Source organism: Heptranchias perlo, chromosome 17 (genome assembly GCF_035084215.1).
Source record: "Heptranchias perlo isolate sHepPer1 chromosome 17, sHepPer1.hap1, whole genome shotgun sequence".
NCBI lineage: Eukaryota > Metazoa > Chordata > Chondrichthyes > Hexanchiformes > Hexanchidae > Heptranchias > Heptranchias perlo.
This window is the reverse complement of record NC_090341.1, coordinates 10,829,614-10,846,280: the sequence shown is the minus strand read 5'-3', so window position 1 is coordinate 10,846,280 and position 16,667 is coordinate 10,829,614. Positions and strand designations below refer to the sequence as shown.

Sequence of the window (16,667 nt, the reverse complement as noted above, 5' to 3'; positions counted from 1 at the left end):
AAGAGGGCACGTGGCTCCTCGTCCCAAAAACCTGATGACCTCTTTTTCTGTTCTTCCTGCAACATTTCTCCGGAAAAGAGGATGTGCCGACACTAGGGATTACTTCTTACAGCCTCTTGCAAAGATTTTTTTTAACTGAAATGAACTTCTTAAAGTTGATTTAAGGTGATTCCAGAAGTTGTCATTCACTTGCCTCCCGGTGCCAAGCAGGATATAGTAGACGAGACCGAATGTACCTTAAGTGGTAACCCTGTCCTTACAATAAAATTAAGGTTGATGATCTGCCACTCAATATTGCCAATAGGCATTTACTTTCAAAATCTCCCAAACCTTACGCTGTTGGAGGGTCGGATAGTTTGCCGTCTGCCTCCATCCCCGCTGCAAGGCGGGAATGAAAATCGGGGCTCCAGTTTCTGAATCTTCAATCTAACACTACCTGATAAACTTTATCATTCAGCCTTTAACTCCATGTCGCCTTGTTTATGAACCATAATGATGATTACATCAAAAAAATAATATTCTAAAGGTCTCCCCAGAGCCATATTAAATGAGTCAGAAGGAATGTAGGACGACAGACCTACCTCATCACTTAGTTATTAGCCTGTGTATCGCAGCCGGATCCTGGAAAAGTTGCACAAAAGCTGCAAAGCAATCAAAGAAGAACAGCAAAACCTGACCTCCTTAGGTCAAGCAATCAGTTCTATTTTTTTCTCCTCTGAACAAAGCAGGTCTATACTGTAGTTAAGCAGGGCTTCTGCCCCATCTTTCCTGCCTTATGCTACCTGACTCACCTTGCGGGGAGCCCCCCCGCCCTCACAGTCCCCAGCATCTGTTCCCACCTCCGTTCCACCTCATCGAAGAGGGCACGTGGCTCCTCGTCCCCAAAACCTGATGACCTCTTTTCCTGTTCTTCATCACAGGTGAATGCACCACATCCACCAGCGAACCAATGTTACCAACGCCTCTAACTGCAGAAAGCCGATTTTGTGAGGGCCCTGCGGGCATTGGGCATGGATCGGAAGATGCTTGATGCCCGATTTACAGTGTGTCGATTTTGTGATGGGCATTTCTCTCAGACAGCTTGGACCGCATTAATTTAGGAAAATTATGTAAATCAAGTCCCACGCCAAATTCGGGGAAGGTTTCCTCCAACAGCATTCGCCTCACCTATAAAAAGAGACTAGATAATATACACCATGACAAGCTATTTCACCTTGTCCAGAACAGTAGAAACAGAGGACACGGCCTGCGCTTGAAGGGGGGGTAAATTCAAAACTAATCTGCGGGATCATTATTTGAGTGAGCGGGTGGTCAATCTATGGAACAGGCTCCCTAGGGAGACGGTGGAAGCAGTTAGTGTTGATTCAAATGCAAACTAGACAAGATTTCTTTTAGAAAATAATATTTTGGGATACAGTATATGAATAATTTGAATCATGACATGCGGTAAGTGTAGCATGCTTAGGAGCAACAGGTGACCGTTTAACATCTCATTCCAAATACGACACCTCTGACTATGCAGCACTCCCTTAAATAATGCACTAAAGTATCAACCTAATGTTCTTAAGTCCTGAAGTACGGCCTGTTCAGGTGGAGATTGACAATTCCTTGGCACTACCTAAAGAGGAGTGGAGAGTTTCCCTTTGGCCGGACTAATATTCCTAGGCTCCCTCGGGAGACAGTGGAAGCAGTTAGTCTTGATTCATTCAAATGCAAACTAGATAGATTTCTTTCATAAAATAACCTTTAGGGAAACAGTATATGAGTAATTTGAGACATGACATGTGCTAAGTGTAGCCTGCTTGGGAGGAAACAGCTGGCTTTAGATCTATGGTTCCCAAAGCTCTCCACCACTGGGGTTTTCCTCGCGTTATTTCTGTGTCTGTTGTAGACTAATTGAGAGAAATTGATTGCTATGATTAGACAACAACTCCATTATCATTGTATCATGCAACAGGATCGTAGAAGGCGAACTAGATGGACCTTGGTCTTTTTTCGTCTAGCAATTCCTATGTTCCTACATTCTTAAAACGGAGAGCCTCCGTGCTGAGCAGATAAGGTCTGGTTGATAGAACCTTTTAATGACAGTTTCTTGCTGTTTTGGCTGCATTTAATTTTTTGTAGATCGGAGTATTTGAAAGGTCATTTTGTTTTGTTTTACTGGTTCCCTGGTGCTACCTTTTTTGTACAATCATTACTTTTGCTACGCTCCAATTGCATTTAAAATGAGGCAAATAGCTGCAGCGATATAAATAGCAGCTAAGATGATTGGGAATATGGAGTCTCACTGTGCCAATTCCCGTACATTCCCATGCTCACTGCTTATTAGCCCCTTATTTATGGATCCTGGAAGGGAGGAGAGTGGGGCCAAATACAAGCCAACACCAACCCTGTTGAGCTTCATTTGTGTCCTGTGACAATCCATCTCATTGCATCACTTTCTGTGCAACTTTTTAACGATATATTCATTTCAATAGGTTTGCATTGTCATGGTTTCAATGACTGTTTAAGGGACTAAAACTACTCTACAAAATACCATGCCAAAGCGTCAAAATATATTAAGAAACACCTAGATTGGAGGCTTTATTTGCTGTACAATTGAATTTAGAATGAATTTGTGTGATATACATGTCTTAAAGGGTGTAAGCTTTTGGCTTAGTGGTAGCTTTCCTACCTCTTACTCAGGAGATGAAGGGTTTCAGTCCCACTCCACGTAGCCTCAGTGAGTGGAAACTAGAGGATGGTTTCTAAATCCAGGGTTGACATCCAGCGGGGTCCTTGCACCGGATGGAGTGACCACAGGCTCAGTGGTAGTATTCTCGCGTCTAAGTCAGTAGGATTGGCTTGGAGCCCCAATCCAGACAGCCGTGGAGACTGGAGTGCCGGCTCTGAACACTGGATTGACATCTAGCAGCAGTACTTGCATCCGATAGGCGCCCTCCTCCATCATAAAGGGTAGGTGAGGTTCCTAAGCCTTGGTTGCAGCCCACCTAGGAGAAGGGACTCTGAAAATTAAAATCCGTGAGGAAGACAATGGGAAACCACCTCATCTACTCTTCCCTAGTAGGTGGCTCAAGAATCTCATGTGTGAGGCTTGAGTTAGGACATGCCCTAGGGCAGAACACCACAAATGGATGGATATGTCTTTAAGTTGTTACGGCGATGTAAAGCAAAAAAATAATAATTTGCAGGCGAAATTTATCCACCACTCACCCCCAAAGACACATACAGTTTGGATCCTTGAGCTTACGGGGCCACTCTGAATGGGAGAGTGAGGAATGGAAGACAATTTTTATTAAGCAATCCTCCAACCCCATTCAACATTGCTCATCCTGCACATTGACAACACTGAGGTACAACTATAAGGTGAATCTGTCTCCAGGCTCCTAACGTTGCCTTCATTTGAACTGCCAAGGGCTTCAGAGACAATTTTGATGCACAGTGCTGGCTGTCAGAATTTACGCGTAAGCCATTTACAGGATCATGAAAGACGTGTTTATTCGCAGTAATTGGCTGTTGTACCCTTAATTCTGTTATAAAGATGTGCACCGTCAGAGCTGAAGGCTGTTGCCATGACAATAGCTGCTGCCAGTGAGAAGATTTTTTTGTGTGTGTGTGTGTGTGTGTGTGTGCAGTAAAATATCTATTGATTACTAATGTACTGGTTGCTAAGTCCGTCACTTGGATTAAATTAATATTTCTACATCACTAAGGTATACACAGTTAATTGTGAGAAGCAAGAAGCTCCCTGAAGTTTTGACTGTGTACTTGACGAGATATTGAAATATTTATTAATACCTGACTTGCCTGCTCAGTATAATTTTTCTGTCGCTCAATTCCTTTCAGCTTATGAAGCTATCTGGAAACTGATGGAAACGGCAGCTTCGCCGAGTTAGGGAAACTCGTGAAAATGCAAAGGCAATAGTACGATGCCACCTCTTGTCAGCACGTTGAATCACCCTCTAGCAACGGTACCATCACAGGACTGTCACAGGTACTGCCCCAGTGTTTACAAAAGTGAGTACCCAAGCTAAAATATCAATCCTAATGTCAAATATGTTAAGTGAGGCATGTTTTATCCAATGAAAGTATTGAACCGTTATGGTATAAAAACTATACATTAGAACTTTCCCAATGGCAAATGTATGTCACAACGTGGTACTGAGACTGTAAGAGATTCTGAAGCAGTCTGAACCAATATGGTGTGTAGTGAGTATATTTTATTAATAGATTTAAAAGAACACTAATAAATCCAATAGGGAATTCAGGAGAAACTTCTATACCCAAAGAGTGGTAAGAATGTAGAACGCGCTACCATAAGGAGTAGTTGAGGCAAATAGCATAGACACATATAAGGGGATGCTAGATAAGCAGATGTGGGAGAAAGGAATAGAAGGGTATGCTGATAGGGTTAGATGAAGTAGGGGGGGAGGTGGCTTGTGTGGAGCATAATCGCCGGCATAGACAAGTTGGGCCGAATGGCCTATTTCTGTGCTGTATACTCGATGTAACATAGCAGTCACAGAGTTAACACAACAAGCTAACTCACTAGCAAAGCACAATGCTCATGCTGAAGAACGGCCTAGTACTTCAACAAGTGACAGCGATTAATACAACAGACACGATATTACCCGGTTCTGCTGGGAGGAGCGTTGATGTCAGGACTCTTCCTTCTCTGCCTCAACATTTGGAACTTCTTGTACTGTTTTATACCTTGCCTTATCCTGTTGTTCGTATTCTTTTTAGTCTAGCTATTAGCAGCTAAATCTAATCAAGGGCTTCAATAACTGCCAGATCTCATCAAGGACATCCCCCCCTTCGTCTTGCTATTCGCAGCCCATCAGTCTGGTTATTGTGGAAGTTTGGTAGCTTGCTAGATCTGTAGGGAAATAGCTACTTTCCCAGTAGTTCGTGGGCCTGGACAATAGTTCAGTCAAAGAAAGTCACCCTTACAGGGTAATTTAGTTCATCAAAAGTGATTATTTAATGATGTTAAAAAGTGCACACAGGCACGAAGCAAAATCAATCGATACATATGCTCTTACTCTACCCATTACACACTTGGTGGTTTGCAAAGTAATTGTTTGATGATTTAACAATTCATACAAACAGGCATGAAGTAAAGCAAGCAAGCAATACAGATGTCCAAATGTTCAGTTTTAAACTGACTGCACCTTGCTGTCTTTGTAGTATTGAATTTATACTGTCTCAATGTCAAGTGAAGGGACGAGTAAATCCTTTCCTTCAAATGTCCAAAAGGGGCACAGTTAACCCTTTGGAATCAAAGTCCAGCATGCTTTAAAATCACAATGTTCAAAAGTTATAACCCTTGCCCTACAGATCTAATCAAGGACTCCCCCCTTGTCTTGTTATTTGCAGCCTGTTAGTCTGGCTATTGCGGGAGATTGATAGCTTGCTAGATCTAATCAAGGATTCCCTGGCCTGTCGGGAAAGCATGCTGGGATACTTAGCCGTTCAAGGCTGTATCTTACAAGACTTACAAACTGGGAAGGTCCCCAGTTCGATCCCTGATCCGTGCTCAGTTAACTTGTTCTCAACTGGCAGAATGGTGTTACAATTGGACTCAGTGCCCCTAGTGTGAGCACGGGATAAAGAATTAGCATGGGTTCCCATTGCTCATCACTATTCAATAATCCCATCTGAAAAATGCAAGAGGACAGGATCAGGCTTGAATGTGATGTATTCCACGATGGAATATGCTACCAGCTATATAATTGTCCAAGCTCCCACACAAGAAAGTGGCCACTTGGGCATGGAACTAGAAGGGGCTGCCAATATCCATGGAACTTTACCCCAAACATAGGTAGGAGGAGAAAAACATTAGGAGAAAATTATAATATTTGTCCAAAAACCATCCATTGGGGGAGAAAAAACGGTGGGAAACTGGGAATGTCCCCCCCTCACCTCATTACCAGGCTTGCGCCTGCAGTAGACATGCTCCAATTCCCTGAGGTGAAGCCCTGGAAATCCCGAGGCAACGAGTATCCGCTCCCTTTCTTCTCCTTGGCACCTGGCAACTGAGCGCTCTCCGGGTGCATTGGACAGGAACGTGGGCCCGGTTTGTTTCTAGTCAAATATTGTATTGGTTCATCCTTGAGCTGACAAAAGATTTTTTTTAAAAAGAATATCAGACAGAAGTGTACAAAATGGGATTAGAAGACAGTGGGAGTAGTTGGGAGAGATCTCTGGAGGAAAAGCATCAGCTTCAAAATCGGCTTTGAGAAAATCTGCAAAAATCCTCACATTTTTATGCAGCCTTTCCTTGTGTTAAATGATAGCCTCTGCTATAATGCACCTTGTTTAGAGCTTCAGGTTAAAGATCAGATCTAGCTCTATGAATACAGGCTGTACCCAGTGTGATATTGAACTATACCGTCAGGCAAGATCTTGGACTCGATACCTGGCCTTTGCTGCTTACTGATCTCGACTGTGGAAGTGGAAGTTCTGCAGTTGGCTCCAGTGACTCTAGACCAGGAGAGGAAAATTTAAAAATACCAAAACATCTGTTTGGATCTCTATATTATATTGAAACAACGTATCAGCAGGCCCAGATAATACTTTTACAGATGCAAACCAGTCTTAAAATGTTTCATCCTTCAAAGCTACAACCTGAAATTGATATTCCGCTTTGGATATTGTTGAGGTAGATGGTTTATCAGGGGAATGCAGCAAGAGCCAAGACCGTGGCACCACGAGTGATTCAGCTGCACAGGAGGGGAGGAAAAAGAATGGGAGAGTAATAGTGATAGGGGATTCCATCGTAAGGGGAACAGATAGGCCTTTCTGCGGCTGCAGACGTGACTCCAGGATGGTACGTTGCCTCCCTGGTGCTAGGGTCACGGAGCGGCTGCAGGACATTCTGAAGGGGGAGGGTGAACAGCCAGAGGTCGTGGTCCATGGTTCATTCTCGGACTGGCAACCAGTAGCCAGTGGTGTTCCGCAGGGGTCGGTGCTGGGTCCCCAACTCTTTACAATCTATATTAACGATTTGGAGGAGGGGACCGAGTGTAACATATCAAAGTTTGCAGATGATACAAAGATGGGAGGGAAAGTAGAGAGTGAGGAGGACATAAAAAACCTACAAGGGGATATAGACAGGCTGGGTGAGTGGGCGGAGATTTGGCAGATGCAATACAATATTGGAAAGTGTGAGGTTATGCACTTTGGCAGGAAAAACCAGAGAGCAAGTTATTATCTTAATGGCGAGAAACTGGAAAGTACTGCAGTACAAAGGGATCTGGGGGTCCTAGTGCAAGATAATCAAAAAGTTAGTATGCAGGTGCAGCAGGTGATCAAGAAGGCCAACGGAATGTTGGCTTTTATTGCTAGGAGGATAGAATATAAAAACAGGGAGGTATTGCTGCAGTTATATAAGGTATTGGTGAGACCGCACCTGGAATACTGCATACAGTTTTGGTGTCCATACTTAAGAAAAGACATACTTGCTCTCGAGGCAGTACAAAGAATGTTCACTCGGCTAATCCCGGGGATGAGGGCGTGGACATATGAGGAGAGGTTGAGTAGATTGGGACTCTACTCATTGGAGTTCAGAAGAATGAGAGGCGATCTTATTGAAACATATAAGATTGTGAAGGGGCTTGATCGGGTGGATGCGGTAAGGATGTTCCCAAGGATGGGTGAAACTAGAACTAGGGGGCATAATCTTAGAATAAGAGGCTGCTCTTTCAAAACTGAGATGAGGAGAAACTTCTTCACTCAGAGGGTAGTAGGTCTGTGGAATTTGCTGCCCCAGGAGGCTGTGGAAGCTACATCATTAAATAAATTTAAAACAGAAATAGACAGTTTCCTAGAAGTAAAGGGAATTAGGGGTTATGGGGAGCGGGCAGGAAATTGGACATGAAGCTGAGTTCGGATCGGTCAAGGCCCTGTGGGTGGCGGAGCGGGCCCAGGGGCTGAGTGGCCGGGTCCTGCTCCTACTTCTTGTGTTCTTTAGATTTGAGGTTAGGATCAGATCAGCCATGATCTTATTGAATGGCGGAGCAGGCTCGAGGGGCCGATTGGCCTACTCCTGCTCCTATTTCTTGTGTTCTTATGTTCTTATGAAAAGGACATGAGCACTCGAGTCAGCCAGAGAAGATCTGCTTTTGAGGAGGAGAAAGCATCTTATATTGGCCTTATATGGGTCTTCACTTTCTTTTTGAATCTTTTGTTAGCTGAAGAATAACTCACTAACAGGACAATGAGGAGAGCCACACACATAGCGGGTTGCTCATTGCAGTTGAACCTTAATTTTCTCCTTGGACTGGAAGGGGTGGGGAGTGAAACCTCTGCTTTGTGGTGGGCAATTGTAATTGAGGTTTCACTGTGTAATTTCCTTTGTGCCCATATATACGTTTATGCCAATAACGTTCATGCCTTACTTTTGCAGTGTTCTTTAAGCTGTGCAGCTTCTACCAGACTTCCAGCAAGTTTCTCTGTGTATTCAGCACAGAGTTCCCTCTTTCAGTATCACACTGATATGCTTAGCCCCCTCCTTAACAAGTTTGGGGGCCAGTATCTCCCATCAATAATGTGGTTCTGATGCTGCACTACAGACGTTGCTTACACGTGCAAGGCCTTATCAGTAAACAGGTCCTTTTTTTCCAATCGTGATTGAGCCATCATCCACAAAATTTGCAGACACTACAGCTGAATTATTGGATTTTTTTTTTTTGTTTATACCAATTAAGTGGCTCACGAGCTACTTGAGGGGTATTAAAGGATCTTAATTTCAGGTGCCATGATGACTGGCTGTTGTTTTTCATAACCGTTAACAAAATAGTATCCTCAAGAAGTGCTCGATTCAAAACTGCACATTCCTGTCATATTGTTAGTGGGCCATCAATTAAGACGAACAAGAGATACTTTTCCCAGCTTTTGATAAAAGGGAATCTGGTGCCCCAGCATTTCCAGATCAGGTACAGCACAGGTTAAATTTAGGTTAAATCTCCTGCCCTTGAGACGTTTTACTATGTTAAAGGCGCTATATAAATGCATGTTGTTGTTGTTGTTGCTGCTGCTGCTCTGCACTAACAATGTGCCTCAACTCCAGCCTCAGGAGAACACCCAACATTTTTATTTTGGACATCAGTCTTCCTTCTACCTTTTATGATTCTCTTAGTCTCTTTCTCTATGTCCGTCTAATGTCTGTTACTATTGTTATCTAAATCTCTTGTTGAAGTTACATAGAAGTTACAACATGGAAACAGGCCATTCGAGCCAACCAGTCCGTGTTTGGTGTTTACCCTCCACACAAGCAATTAGTCAATCACATTTACCCACCCTGTTCCCATATCCCTTCATCCCCTTTCCTTCATTCACCTATCTAATCTAATCTTGAATGGTCATATCACAGTATCATAGTAGGTACAGCACAGGAGGAGGCCATTCGGCTCATCGTGCCTGTGCCGGCTTTTTGAAAGAGCTATCCAATTAGTCCCACTCCCTTGCTCTTTCCCCATAGTCCTCTAAATTTTTTCCCTTCAAGTATTTATCCAATTCTCTTTTGAAAGCTACTATTAAATCTGCTACCCACCAGCCTTGCAGGCAGTGCATTCCAGATCATTACAGCTCGCTGCGTAAAAAAATGTTTCCTCATGTCACCTCTGGCTCTTTTGCCGATCACCTCAAATCTGTGTCATCTGTTTACCGACCCTTCTGCCAGTGGAAACAGTTTCTCCTTATTTACTCTATCAAAAACATTCATGATTTTGAACACCTCTATCAAATCTCCCCTTAACCTTCTCTGTTCTAAGGAGAACAACCCCAGCTTCTCCAGTCTCTCCACATAACTGAAGTCCCTCATCCCTGGCACCAGTCTAGTAAATCTCTTCTGCAGCTTCTCTAATGCCTGAAGTGTGGTGCCCAGAATTCAACACAATACTCCAACTGTGCCCTAACCAGGGCTTTATAAAGGTTTGGCATTACTTCCTTGCTTTTGTACTCTATGCCTCTATTAATAAAGCCCAGGACCCCATATGCTTTTTTAACAGCCTTCTCAACTTGTCCTACCACCTTCAAAGATTTATGCACCGACACCCCCAGGCATCTTCTGTTCTTGCGCTCCCTTTAAAATTGTATCATTTAGTTTATATTGCCTCTCCTCATTCTCCCTACCAAAATGTATCACCACACTTCTCTGCATTAAATTTCATCTGCCATGTGTCTGCCCATTTCACCAGTCTGTCTATGTCCTTCTGAAGTCTGTTACTATCCTCCACATTGTTTACTACATTTCTGAGTTTCATGTCATCTGCAAACTTTGAAATTATGCCATGTATACCCAAGTCCAGATCATTAATATATATCAAAAAGAGCAGTGGTCCTAATACTGACTCCTGGGGAACATCACTTAATACCTCCCTCCAGTCTGAAAAACAAGCATTCACCACTACTCTCTGCTTTCTGTCCCTTAGCCAATTTTGTATCCACGCTGCCACTATCCCTTTAATCCCATGGGCTTTAATTTTGCTAACAAGTCTATTATGTGGAACTTTATCAAATGCCTTTTGAAAGTCCGTATACACAACAGCAACTGCACTACCCTCATCAACCCTTTCCATTACTTCATCAAAGAACTCAATCAAGTTAGTCAAACACAATTTTCCTTTGACAAACCCCTACTGACTTTCATTTATTAGCCCATATTTTTCCAAGTGCCAATTAATTTTGTCCCGGATTATTGTCTCTAAAAGTTTCCCCACCACCGATGTTAGGCTGACTGGCATGTAATTGTCGGGTTTGTGAAGGACATTTAGTCCTTCACAAAGGCAAAATCACAGTTTCCACCATAGCTGGAAGTGATTTTGGTACGGGTACAGTAGCATAGTGGTTATGTTACTGGACTAGTAATCTAGAGGCCTGGACTAAAATCCAGAGTCATGAGTTCAAATCCCGCCACGGGTCTGACTAATTTGATTGAATTTTTTGAGGGGGTGACGAGGCGTGTGGATGAGGGTAACGCAGTGGATGTGGTATACATGGATTTCAGTAAGGCCTTCGATAAAGTCCCCCACAGGAGACTGGTCAAGAAGGTACGAGCCCATGGAATCCAGGGTGCCTTGGCACTTTGGATACAAAACTGGCTTAGTGGCAGAAGGCAGAGGGTGATGGTCGAAGGTTGTTTTTGTGACTGGAAGCCTGTGGCCAGTGGGGTACCACAGGGATCGGTGCTGGGTCCCTTGCTGTTTGTGGTCTACATTAATGACTTGGATATGAATGTAAAAGGTATGATCAGTAAGTTCGCTGATGATACAAAGATTGGTAGGGTGGTAAATAGCGAGGAGGATAGCCTCAGTCTGCAGGACGATATAGATGGGTTGGTCAGATGGGCGGAACAGTGGCAAATGGAATTTAACCCGGAAAAGTGCGAGGTGATGCACTTTGGAGGGACTAACAAGGCAAGGGAATACACAATGAATGGGAGGACCCTAGGCAAGACAGAGGGTCAGAGGGATCTTGGTGTGCAAGTTCACAGATCCCTGAAGGCGGCGGAACAGGTAGATAAGGTGGTAAAGAAGGCATATGGGATACTTGCCTTTATTAGCCGAGGCATAGAATATAAGAGCAAGGAGGTTATGATGGAGCTGTATAAAACACTGGTTAGGCCACAGCTGGAGTACTGTGTGCAGTTCTGGTCGCCACACTACAGGAAGGATGTGATCGCTTTGGAGAGGGTGCAGAGGAGATTCACCAGGATGTTACCAGGGCTGGAGCGCTTCAGCTATGAAGAGAGACTGGGAAGATTGGGTTTGTTTTCCTTGGAGCAGAGGAGGCTGAGGGGGGACATGATTGAGGTGTACAAAATTATGAGGGGCACAGATAGGATGGATACTAAGGAGCTTTTTCCCTTCGTTGAGGGTTCTATAACAAGGGGACATAGATTCAAGGTAAAAGGCGGGAGGTTTAGAGGGGATTTGAGAAAGAACTTTTTCACCCAGAGGGTGGTTGGAGTCTGGAACTCACTGCCTGAAAGGGTTGTGGAGGCAGGAACCCTCACAACATTCAAGAAGCATTTGGATGAGCACTTGAAATGCCATAGCATACAAGGCTACGGACCAAATGCTGGAATATGGGATTAGAGTAGACAGGGCTGATGGCCGGCGCGGACACGATGGGCCAAAGGGCCTCTATCCGTGCTGTATAACTCTATGACTCTATGACTCTATCCCTCTCCCCTTTTTTGAACAGGGGTGTAACATTTACAATTCTCCAGTCCTCCGACACCACCCCCATATTTAAGGAGGATTGGAAGATTGTGGCCAGAGCCTGGATAATTTCCATCCTTACTTTCCTCAGTAACCTAGGATGCATCCCATCTGGACTGGGTGACTTTTAGAACCATAGAACCATAGAAAAGATACAGCACAGAAGGGGGCCCTTTGGCCCATCATGTCCACGCCGGCTCGAAGAACAACCAGGTGCCCGTTCTAATCCCACCTCCCAGCACCCAGTCCGTAGCCCTGCAGCTTACAGCACTTTAGGTGCAGGTCCAGTTACTTTTAAAAAGAGTTGAGGGTCCCTGCCTCTACCACCAATTCGGGCAGCGAATTCCATGCACCCACCACCCTATGGGTAAATAAGGTTTTCCTTATGTCCCATCTAATCCTTCTGCCAATCAGCTTAAATCTATGTCCTCTAGTTCTTGAACTCTCCACTAGGGGAAACAGGTACTTCCTGTTTACTCTATCTGGGCCCCTCATAATTTTGTACACCTATGCTTTAGGAACATAGGAACAGGAGTAGGCCATTTAGCCCCTTGAGCCTGTTCCCCCATTCAATGAGATCATGGCTCTATATACCCGCCTTAACTCCATATACCTGCCTTTGCTCCATATCCCTTAATACCTTTGGTTAAGAAAAATCTATCAATCTCAGATTTACTTTGAGTCTGCCAATCTTTTAAGTACCTCCTCTTTATCTATTTTTATCCTACTCAAAATCACTACTACCTTCTCCTTTACTGCTACAATGGTGGCATCCTTTTCTCTAGTGAAGACTGATGCAAAGTATTCATTTAGTACCTCAGCCATGCCCTTTGTCTCCACAAGACTTTCCTTTTATTATTTATATGTTTATAAAATACTTTTGGGTTCCTTTTTATGTTAGCTGCTAATCTATTCTCATACTCTCTCTTTGACCCTCTTATTCACTTTTTTAGATCTCCTCTGTATTTCTACATTCAGTCTGGTTCTCTGCTGTATTATGAACCTTACATTCATCATAAGCCTCCTTTTTCTATTTTCTTTTTCTGTTTCATTTTAATCTCTATATGTTTAGTCATCCAGGGAGCTCTAGCTTTGGATGCCCTTCCTTTCCCCCTCGTAGGGATGTGTCTACTCTTTACCAGAACCAACCCTTCCTTGAAGGCCTCCCATTGTTCAATTACTGTTTTGTTTATAAATTTTTGATTCCAGTCTATCTGGACAAGATCCCTTTTTAACTCACTTCTTTTGTGCGACGAGTCGTTATGATCTGGAATGCATTGCCTGAAAGGGTGGCGGAAGCAGATTCAAAAGTAACTTTCAAAAGGGAATTGGATAAATACTTGAGAAGGAAAAATTTGCAGGGCTGTGGGGAGAGAACAGGGGGAGTGGGACTAACTGGATAGCTTTATCAAAGAGCCGGCACAGGAGTGGTGGGCTGCACGGCCTCCTTCTGTGCTGTATGATTCTATTATTCTATGATATCACTTATATTTAGTCTTGTATGTATGGCCCCTCATTCTAGACCCCACAACTACTGGAAGCAGTTTGCTTCTATCTACCCTGTCCCACCTTTCACAAGTTTAAACACGTCTACCGTTGCACCCCATGATCTGCATTGTCCCAACGGAATATGTATTGAGACTGATTGAAAAGAAATATCTAATTGTTAGTCATTTTGATCAATAAGAACCCTAGTGTGAAGGACCTGGGAATGTGGGTCTGGTCTTAGTTTAAATCTCTCATTTTGCCAATGCTGTGGGAGCCACCCAAACTCTTAAAATGCAACATTTTTCAGGAAATGTGCTTATATTTTCGTCTCCATACTTAAACTCTTGGGGTTTGCTGGGTTGGTGATAATGGGGCTGGTAACTAAATGGGCTATGGATCAAACTAGAAAATTCAGCCTTATCCAAAAGCAGCTCCCACAGGATAAATATATCTGGGTCAGTTATGAAAAGCATTGGCAGCATGTCTCTTCTGATGCTCAATCCCTTAACGCACGTGATGTACAACGAATAATAAAAGCAGGAAGCTCACTCATCACTGTGTGTACGCAAGTATGCATTTCATTAAATAGAGAAACCAAGTTGAAGGGCTGAAGCCCATCGAGCTGGACATGAAGGTCAAAGAGGAGGGACACCTAGATTGCTCTTGCAGAGAGCCAGCATAGGCTAGATGGACTGAATGGCCTCCTTCTGTGCTGTACCATTCAATGATTCTATGTGATAAGTCAAAAAGTAGTGCATAGCTGACTCCAAGCTTGGGTTTTAAAAGTCAATAGATTCTAGGCACGACTAAGAGAAGCAAGAAGTTCCATAGCTTTGAGGTCCACTCGAAAGAACGAATCAGAGATGCAATGAGATCTTATTTCAACATGGTGAGGATGCAGGGAGGAAGAAGGAAATGTTGGATGGTGTATGAAGCTCAGCATGCTCTAATGTCAAGAGACTTCAAGGCCAATCAAGCTTTTCAGTTGTTGTGTTTTATATTATGTGATTCGGGATCTAATCAAGTACGTCATGGATGAGTAAGAGGAAGATTGATGAACAGAATAGAGCAGCAATTCAAGTGTTTGACTCTGAGCCAGAAGCTCTTGAGTTTTAGGGTTGTCTCAATAGTACTAACAAGTATGGGGGAGAATTTCTGCAGGTTCTCACGATCTTGCACGGTAACTTGGGCAGAAGGTTGGTGGAAACCCTGTAGTCATTTGCTCCGTTCCTCCTGGGTTTCCGCTGAGGTTACAGCTGGAGTTCGGGACACACCAACACCTATCCATGAAATCATCTGGCTAATATCTTAACAAAGACAGTAACCCGTTTAAAATAAAAGGGCTCATTCCATCATTAAATTAATACACAGGGGAATTTCATGTGAACATGCTAGCATGTTTGAATGCTGTTATTTCATCCCACAGGGGTTTGTGGTCTATGTATCAGTTTGGCTCAGTTGGTAGCACTTTCACCTCTGAGTCAGAAGGTTGTGAGTTTAAACGCCACTCCAGCACTTGAGCACATAATCCAGGCTAACAATCCAGTGCAGTACTGGGGGAGTTGGAGGTGTCATCCTTCAGATGAGGCTTTAAACTGAGGCCCTGTCTGCCTGTTTCATTGGATCAGATGGATGTAAAAGATCCTGTAGCACTACTCCAGGAAGAGTAGAAACTTCTTCTGGTGTTCAGGCAAACATTCCTCCATCAACCGGCACCACCATAACAGATTAGCTGGTCATTTATCTGACTGTTGTTTGTGGGATCTTGCTGGGCACAAAAACGGCTATGTGACAACAGTCACAGAACATCAAAGTAGCTCACTGCATATGAAGCTTTTTGAGATGTGTCTGAGAGATGTGATAAGGTGCTATATCAGTGGATGTCTTTCATTCCATGGTTACTTAAAGATTCCTGTACCTTTAAGTATTCAAAGTGCCAAAAGAAGTAGTTCAGAGCCTGGTTTGAAGTAATGTCACGATAACAATGTGCTCCAAAAATCAACGGCCCTTCATCCTCGCATTAGCGGTGGGATGTGCACACTGGTGATCACTGGTGCTGGCTCTGCCATAGTATGTGGGGTCAGGGGTTGGTTACCCTATTTACATAATACTCACGCCATTGGGGGTGCCTCTCGGGTGCCTGCCAGAGCGGGGAGGCTGAAAATTCCGCTTAAAAAATAATGGTACAAATTTCACAATTCTACATAAGAACATAAGAAATAGGAGCAGGAGTAGGCCATACGGCCCCTCGAGCCTGCTCCGCCATTCAATAAGATCATGGCTGATCTTCGACCTCAACTCCACTTTCCCACCCTATCACCAGGGTTCCAGGCTACAGCCCAGACCTGCACTCCCAATGGGCCCCACATGTGCCAGCCAATGTGGGCCAGTACATCTCCTCTCACTCCACATATCAATCCTGGAGCTGTTTTACTTGGCCAGAATTGCTTAAACCCTCAGCCTGGAAGTCTCCTCCCCTGCGCTGGCATCAAAGTGGGCGTTGGTGGGGAGGGAACAAGCTCTGCCCCCTCCCTCAAGCAAGGCCTTAGTGGTTGGGACCTTGTGTGTCTAGGTCATGACCTTATTCCTGGCCCTTCTGCCGCACTCCTGCTGGGCTTACAGCAAACACGCATCAGAAGGGCCACAGATTTTTGTCCCCAATACATGTTATTAACACTTTTTCCTTAGAAACATCTACAATGTGAATGCAACTGAGATTTAATGAAGGCAGTGAAGTTTTTAGCTTTTCCAAATTCGTTTGACCTCGGAGTGTTAAAGCTGGTATTATCCAATTGGTGCCGCACTGATTGACACTGCTGCCAGTCAGTGACAATGACCCAGATTATCCAGTCACAGTGGTCCGGTGGAGCTCGCCCGAGATGTAGTGTTCACGGGGAGAAAATATTCAAATTAATTTTCAAGGAAAATGTACTGACCCGATTCATCACCTAA

At 43.9% G+C, this 16,667-nt stretch overlaps 1 protein-coding gene across 1 annotated transcript in view; it reads left to right on the top strand.

The window, feature by feature from the left end:
• The first annotated feature begins 3,875 nt into the window (after nucleotides 1-3,875).
• LOC137334372 (caM kinase-like vesicle-associated protein) overlaps nucleotides 3,876-16,667 on the top strand; it is a 222,648-nt gene continuing 209,856 nt past the window's right edge. The window contains exon 1 of the mRNA XM_067999083.1: nucleotides 3,876-4,017. The gene's annotated coding sequence lies outside the window, so the exon portion shown is untranslated. The remainder of the gene's footprint in view (nucleotides 4,018-16,667) is intronic.